This window comes from Crinia signifera, chromosome 1 (assembly GCF_055691185.1).
Source record: "Crinia signifera chromosome 1, ASM5569118v1, whole genome shotgun sequence".
Lineage (NCBI taxonomy): Eukaryota > Metazoa > Chordata > Amphibia > Anura > Myobatrachidae > Crinia > Crinia signifera.
This window is the reverse complement of record NC_139217.1, coordinates 349,753,988-349,762,659: the sequence shown is the minus strand read 5'-3', so window position 1 is coordinate 349,762,659 and position 8,672 is coordinate 349,753,988. Positions and strand designations below refer to the sequence as shown.

General features: G+C 37.1%; 1 long non-coding RNA gene across 2 annotated transcripts in view; it reads left to right on the top strand.

Annotated features, from left to right (window-relative positions):
- Nucleotides 1–498: 498 nt before the first annotated feature.
- The window catches only part of LOC146030161 (uncharacterized), a 141,090-nt gene continuing 132,916 nt past the window's right edge, over nucleotides 499–8,672 (top strand). For both annotated transcript variants that reach the window (XR_014455668.1, XR_014455674.1), the window contains exon 1: nucleotides 499–851. This is a non-coding gene — a long non-coding RNA (uncharacterized LOC146030161). The remainder of the gene's footprint in view (nucleotides 852–8,672) is intronic.

Below are 8,672 nucleotides of genomic sequence, written 5' to 3'. Positions count from 1 at the left end.
TGGTAAATACTAAATCAATTTCAATGATGCACTAGTTAAAGGTACCTAACCAACATAGGCGCATTGAAATTGTGACTTTCACAGCATAATTGTTTTACCTTAGCAAAAAGCAAACCTTTTAAAAATGATTTTATGCTGAAAATACTTATTTCAATATTTGTGTTTTTTTCCACCTTACAAAGTCATTAAAACAAGCCTAAAATTCAAATGTTTAAATATAGAACTCACTATTACAATAAATAAAACCGACGTCAGAACTGGCCTACTCATTTTGTACATCATTCATTTACAAAAATAGAGTGTGCATCATTTTAGAAAAATACACAGTAATGAAAGTGGATCTGATTCATAGAGGCTCATTATATGACAGAAAATGACAGATGCAGCATATGCTCTTATAAGACACAGCGATTGGTCACACATGCGAGAGCTTCATTGGTATGCTCAGCAATGACTGGCATCTCTCATTGCAAGGGAAAACTGTTATGTAGAAGTGTCTTGTAGCAATAGAGAGAAAACAATAGTTTGCCAATGAAAAATTGCACAAGACACAGCAGTCATTCAGTTATGAGCCATACCTCCATGGGACAATGATTAGAGAACTGATTTATGCCTATCATTTGTCTGCAGCCCTATTTACTGGAGAGAATAACAGAACTTGTCTTTGCATAAAAATAGTAGGAAGTTATGTTTATAATTTGAGAAATGAAACTGATTCATCCCTGCACATGAAAAACCTGTTCATTAGGCAATACAGTGACAGCTTGTACCCGTGGGAGCCTGGGATGTTGCCGTTCTTTTTGAACTTCACTTCTCTATTTTTTCTCTAAAGAAACACTTTCAAAATAAAGGTAAGTTATTTGAAAATAACAAAGAACAGAAGATACAGAAAATCATTTTAAGATACTAGTCAGAGAATAAAAAAGACTGCGTACGCAAATGTTTTTGAAGCTTTTTGTTCAAAAGTAAAAGAATAGTTTTGCATATTGCAATTAGTCCTGATTAATAAGTATATTTTATGTAATTTTTTTGGTGACGGAACATACAGAACTAAAAGTGTGATTTTTTTTTAAGTTGGTAATTTACGTAGTTAGGTACAGTAGCTCTGTATAAATGAAATCTAACATCCATGATTTGTTCACCCTTTTATGTACTGTAATTTCTAAGATGTAGCTGAAGCTAAAACCCGGACAATAAATAATTGGAACTATGGATGAGAGTAGAAAAAGGAAATGTTTAACAGCTGGAGAAAACTTTTAATTACATTTTCATTGACTTCCCCAATGACAAAATGCTGGGTGATGTGCAGATTAAGCAGGAGCACAAGGAGTTCACAATACGGTATATAGGAATCAGCTTCCATATGTAGTTTTAAGACTTGGGTCATTAAAAGCTGAAGTCAAGTGGTTTATCCAAAAGAACAAGTACATAAATATAAGCCAGAGTTTATAGATAAATGGAGGCATACAATGATAATATCTCTATAGAGATGATGTTTAAGAAGTCAGTTTACAGTCTATGATACAGTATGTTCTAAAACAGTGTTTGGGTGAAATTTTATAGGATGAGAGATTCAGAACATGAGAGATTTGGAAAGAAATCTCCAGTTTTTTAAAAGCGGCAATCATTTACACTGCAAAACCAATTTGATTTTGAAGTGTAAATGATTTAACAATTTTTAAAAATATATTTTCCACAAAATATTATTTTTTTAAGAATAATAAATAATAATATTTTTTTATTGTCACTAATAATAATAATAATAATAATGTAATAATTAAAAAAATAAATTTATTATTGTATAGTAGTAGCAGGTGATACTTGATCTGGTTGTCCGATGTATTATGGGCAACTAATCAGATTCTATTGCCTCCTAGAGTCTGATTGGTTGCTACTGGCAACATCATAGGCACTATGTAATAGGGTGTCATTTTTTATAGAACTTGCGATTTTTTTGGTCAAAACTGGGCAAAATCGCATGTTTCTAAAAATTGCACAAAAGTGAGCGATTTGCGGTAAAAATTGCATGTTTTGCAGTGACCAAAAAAAAACACACTTCAAAAATCACACCTAGACATCTAGATGTTTTCTCATTGAAAACATCAAAATTGCAAATGCAGTAGGGTGTGAATTTTCAAACTGCACCCTAAACATGACCAAAAATCACAATAAAAATAGACCTGCTTCTGGCAGGTGAGTTTGACAGAACAGTGCCCATATCAGTGAGATCTGGGTATGGTTCTGTAAAAAAAAAGTTTATAAAAGTAAAAAAACAAACAAAAAAAATGATGTGGTGTCCACCAAGATTAAGCTGTGAGGCTACTGGTTCTTTTAATTGTCCGGAAATGGAGCAGATAAAACTGAAATAATGCTTTATTTCACACCGCACTCAGATATAGAAAAAACAGCAATAAGAGGTCATAGCATAGAAACAAGATCCAGGCACTTGAAAAAGTTATAGTTCCAAAACCCTTCCATACAAGATTTAAAAAAAACTCCACACAGCAGAACTATCAATTATCCACACAGCAGCGATAGCAGATTAGTTCTCCACGGGGATCCCCACCGCAACCCTCCACAAAGCTGTGATATTGCAGAAAATCTGTATAAGTCCACACAGCACTGGATGCTCCACAAGGAAGAGTAGTTGAGCCCACCATGATGGATGATGCGTTCCACAAGGTACCTTGACAGATAACCCCTTAGCCAAGGCCAGCAACTAACATGAGGAGCTGACCCGCGCAAGCTCTTATAAAACCTTGCAAACCCCCATAATGCTGCGCTCACCTGGTGAAGCTGCACAGTGTCCTGATTGGTGGAATTTTTAATCAGGTCTCTACCTGCTACCTCCCACATCTGTCCTTCTCCTGCTAATGCGGAGTCAGGCTAGGAGAGGTCTGCTAGAATTCAGAGAAGAACAAACAGAAGCAACTACAAGGAACAAAGGCATGAAAAAAGTTCTGTGTATCCCCTGTGGAGACTTGCTTACACCAGCCTAAGGAGCCCATACACTTGTCCAGTTTTGGATGATTTCGCCAGATCCAGACGGATCTGGCCAAGAAATAGGCTCAAATCGGATGTGCTTTACAACTGATCTGACCTACGCTCGCCACCTATTCTATTCTCCCTCTATGGAGGTCATGGATCCCCACGAGGAAGAATAGCCGGTGGTCGTTGGGAACCCATCTGTCTGTGTTTTAACAGTCAGGATCCCGACGTCAGGTAAATGACTGTCAGGATTCCGACTGTCGGGACCCCGTCCAGCACCCACTTCTAGGCTATGCCTATAGTGGCAATGACTGCATATCCAAGATATTCTGATCACATTGTAAGCACAGTATCTGGCCTCTTCTATGCTTCCAATTAACTCCTCGAGCCCTCAGGATAATATTACCTTTGAATTACATTAACAATATGGCCACCATATATACACTGATTTACACACCAAGCACAGACCGAATACCTTACACAATTACATACATAAGGTACCTGAGGCTCATAACCTTAAAAATATTATATCATGTTCTTGACATACAGTACTATATATTCACAATATCAAACAACATTCATGCTAAAAGGTACACTACAGGTACAGTATTAGCCCACTTTGAACCACAATGTAACATGGGCGCTAGTAGCTCCTAATACCAATTTAGGTGACGAATCAGGGCTATAAAAGTACATTAGCCTTATTTTTGGTACCCTCATACCAGCCCCAGGTTATTCATGCCGGCCCTGGTTACCCAAATATGGGTGGGGGAATTGGTGAAGTTCCCCCCGTATTTAAGAAACCAGCACCAGGCACTTGGACTGGTACTGGTTCCAAAATTATGGGGAACAAAAATACTAGGCCCCCCATATTTTGGAAACCAGCACTAGGCTGCAACAGCCAGCAGTGTGATGCCACAGCCATGGGGAATTTTTATGTAAGCTATCCAGCCAAAACATCACCCTCTGCTGGCCAGCCCTGGGCAGGGTTCATGGGCGAGTGGGGACCCCCTCAATAAGGGAGTACCCCCCAGGCTTTACCTAAACAAGGCTGAAGCCGGGGCTGTCCCTAACACACCTGGCCAGTGGGCGATGGGCAGATTTTGTTTTGTAAAAAATAGGAAAAAACAATAACATTGGGTTGTGCTGTCAAATTACAAGTCGAAGCAAGCCTCCACCACATGCGGGGATTTGAAGAACCACAAGTCCCGGCATGCAGGACATTAAGGGGTCAACTGGGACATGTAATATAACAGCATGACCAATGTTAAAATTAATAGTTACTGAGACCCTGAAAGTGCAGTGTCAGTTTAAGCTACAGTACATGCTTAAAAACTGAAACAATGCTATCAAGAAAAAAAGAAGAAATATGGGACAGTCAATCCACAATATAAAAAGGCTAATAGATTTATTACTGATTTTGCTCTTGTTGTGATATACTGTATGCACATGTGCTCAGTTTTCTCTAAAATACAGTAATGCAAAATTATGTTTATAAATAAATACAATAGCACTCGCAGGCGGCTAGAAATCAATATGACTGCTGACTCTCAAAGTTACAGCAACGTTTCAATGATTTTATTCATTGTCATCAGGCTTCACAAACATTATACATGCACATACCTTTATAAGACATCCCACACCATGTGAATAGCGGCATTTCCGGACGCGGGACCACACACCCGGCCGGGACGCAGTTCGCTGACGTCATCAACCCTCTCCTGTTGTCAAGGAAATGGCGACGCCGTTACTACCGTGTCTAAACATACAAAGTTCAAGTGAGCTGGCAAAGACCATCTGTGCTCATCTGTAATGAAAAAAGATTTAGGGGCAGATTTATTAAGCTTGGAGAAGAGATAAACTGGAGATAAAGCGGAGAAAAGGTAAAAGGAGATAAAGCACAGCCAATCAACTCCCAACTGTCTTTTTCAAACACAGCTGATTGGCTGTGCTTTATCTCCTTTTACATTTTCTCCGCTTTATCTCCAGTTTATCTCTTCTCCAAGCTTAATAAATCTGCCCCTTATAACTTAGTCATATAACGACCAGATATAACAGCATGAGGATATTACGCAAAAAAATATATTTTAGCAGAAGGACATTTAAAAAGACACATATATATATATATATATATATATATATATATAATTTATATTTATATAATTATACCCATGACATACTACTCTGTGCATAACAGTGCTCTCTACCAGGATATTTTGGGAAACCTGATTTTTATTAGATGAAAATCCCTGTAAATGTATTTTTAGTTTAAGGTCTAAAACAGATATTCACATAACATTTACAAATTAATATAACAATGTCTGTTAGTAAATACATACCTCCAAACTTTCAGACTGCGGCAGGAGGGACATATGCACACGCCCAAAATTAGGGGTGGCCTATTGTTCGCATTGTCCTGCGAGGCCATTCCCCCATTTTGACACTGTGGGGGCATTGCCCAGAGGCTCTGTGAGCTTTAAGCCATGCTTAAGCCAATGCAGGAATGTCTCCAAATACCAGGACATTCTCCCGGAAATCGGACAGTTGGGAGGTATGTTAAATATGTGTTTTAGCTCATGAAACACAATATCAATTTAATTTAAAATATGAAAAAAAAAAAACTATAAAAATCTATCCCCTAGTATCCTGATAAAATAACTCATCTCTGTAAAAACAAATTAATATCTTACACTAAGTTTATCAAAAATTATGTCTTTTGGTTCACCCATAGCAGAGGTTTGGATTGGCAGCTGTCTGTGTTTTACTTGAACAGGCAATTTTTTATGTATTATTTGTAATGAAAAAACAGCTTTAAATGCACAGGTACTGTACGTACAGTGAGATTTACAAGCATTATGAACTGGGGCAATGTAATTTCTGAATAATTGAAAGGGTGCATAATGGGAAAAGCAAATGGATTAACTATGGATTTCTTTACAGTGCTGACCAGTCTGTGCTAGGTACCTATTATAACAGAGGAATCAGATGCTGCACTTTAACCATCCCAGCTCTTTTCCTATATTAAATGGAGACTTCACAATTGAGATCCCTCTGATGTTTAGAAAAAAAAAAAACAGCCCAGTCCATTGCAGTTATGTACATAACTATTCATTTAAGAAGCATACTGTATCTATGCTTCAGAGCATGAATTTAATGGGAACACACACACATATATATAAATTACCGCTGCGGACTGAGTACCACACGGTTTGTACATACAAGCCACCCACCAATGCGCTGCCAAGCAGGAGTGCTTCACAGAGAGCCGGGGAAGCTGCAGGGCACCAGAGACTTCTGGAAGGTGTGTAGACAGGCAGGTGAGCGATGTAGGCCATGCATATATATATATAATTTCCAAAGTATAGGCGTCACTCCGGGTCTTGTGAAAGCAAGTGAAGTTTATTAGCTTCTATATGGTCAACGCCGTTTCGGGAGTTAACCCTTCGTCAGGACCAGAAGATAGTCAAACGTGCAACGTTTGACTATCTTCTGGTCCTGACGAAGGGTTAACTCCCGAAACGGCGTTGACCATATAGAAGCTAATAAACTTAACTTGCTTTCACAAGACCCGGAGTGACGCCTATACTTTGGAAATTATATTGGTGGCTGCCTCGCCACAGGGGAAGGCACCCGGGCACACGATATCACCAGCAAGCGGGGAGTGCCGGACATCCACCTATCTATCTATATATATATATATATATATATATATATATATATATATATATAATCACCCTACAATAGTGTTATATGGCGCCCTTACATAAATTTAGAGTTGAACTAATTTCTGTTTTTCCCAATCCTTATTTGTCCAATTTGTACACACTAAGATTTTTCTTTCATGTAAAATACATTTATTGACACAAACATAAAAACATTAAAACCAAACTTTTTTGCAGTTAATTCTTGTCTTTGGTATTATCCTTTGATTATGGATGATATAAAAAAAAACGACGCATTTCGTCTCCTTCAAGAGACTTCATCAGGGGTGTGCCAAATATTTTGAAATAATCTGGAAGAATTTTTAAAGTGATATAAACTGGATACGTCTTCTCAGTTTATTTGTAAACTCTCTGGTGTCTTTTTAGTATTTCTTTTATTGGAAGCTCCTTAACGCCTTCCTAAATCTAGTAGCTTGGATGTGAATCCTTATAAATAAATTTCCGAACCGTTTACTAACGGGTTACATTGACAGGATTTTGCGGTTATTCATTCATGCTCACATAAATGATTCCATAAGCATCTATATCACCCAGTTTGGAATAAAAATCCTTTTAAATCCTCTAATAGTGGATATGTATTCCCACCTTATAGAGTTCAAATTGATAGACAATCAGAAGGAGACCACTCCTTCTAGTGCTAGGTGCATGTGTCCTCCTCAAGGTCCAAATGTATATATATATATATATATATATATATAATATATATATATATATATATATATATATATATATATATATATATATGAAAAGAAAAGAAGGTTTCAATGGGCGCTATATAATGATATATTTATTTTGACAATACTCAATGTCGAATTTAGAAAACATGAAAATACTTTAAAACATGACATAAAAGACACATATATGTGTATTACAAGAGTAAACAGTTTTGGTTATACGTAGACACTTCAATTTTTTCACATGAACACTCCTTTGACAGATTGTTAGTCACTGTTAGTACTGTTCTTTGACTGTTTGTTAGTAGGAGTTTAGTCAGGGCAGGGCACCAGAGACTTCTGGAAGGTGTGTAGACAGGCAGGTGAGCGACGTAGGCCATGCCTATATATATATATATATATATATATATATATATATATATGGTGTGTGGTGCACAGACAGCGCTGCCACTGACTAAGTGTTAACCAGTGATTTACAAATATATATAAATAAATATAAATAGAAAGTGCACAGTGCAGTGTGCAAAAAACGCAAAAATGTCTATTCGAAAATTATTAAAAACACTCCAGAGTTCAAACTGTGTCGTCAGATGTCATCGGGTTGGCCTAATTTCCATAGGACCACTAGGTTAAAATAGGAACGTGGTATGACTTCTGCGCCTTCAGTGTATTAATAATCCCTCTTGGTTAATCAATATATGCGTACCATCAAATGAGTAGGAATTCTCATGTAGTGATATCTTGCTTTACACCGATCTCCTTCCCTCGCTTTCTCTCCTGTAGACGCGTCTCAAGAAGGCGTTCCAGGCATAGGGAAAGTCGATGGGGGAGTGTATTATTACAAATATTCACTTTAGGGTGACTCAATTAAATAATATTTATAAGTGCTAGTGCATGGAAAAATATATACTTGGTGAACAACGCCACCTAGTGGAATATTTAAAATGATCCACGTGCTGATCACCTCGTGAATAATTTTCAAGTTTTCATAGACCTCAATAAATTCGTCCGTAAATTGACACTTCAAAGACATTTTGCGAGAAAAGACACTGCCATGATTAAAAATTATGAAGCAAGGGATGAAATAGGGAAAGAAAATAAATCTGGATTAAGAAATAAATCTAAGTATTACCCACTAGAATCCAGAAGCAGCCAGATTGATTTGTTTTATGAAATGGTTAAAAAAGATTTATGCCAGGATCAGCCTAAAAAAACCACAGACAACCTAACTAATTTTGAGAAAAACGCCCTAAAAAAACTAAAAGAAGACACTACCATAGTTCTAAAA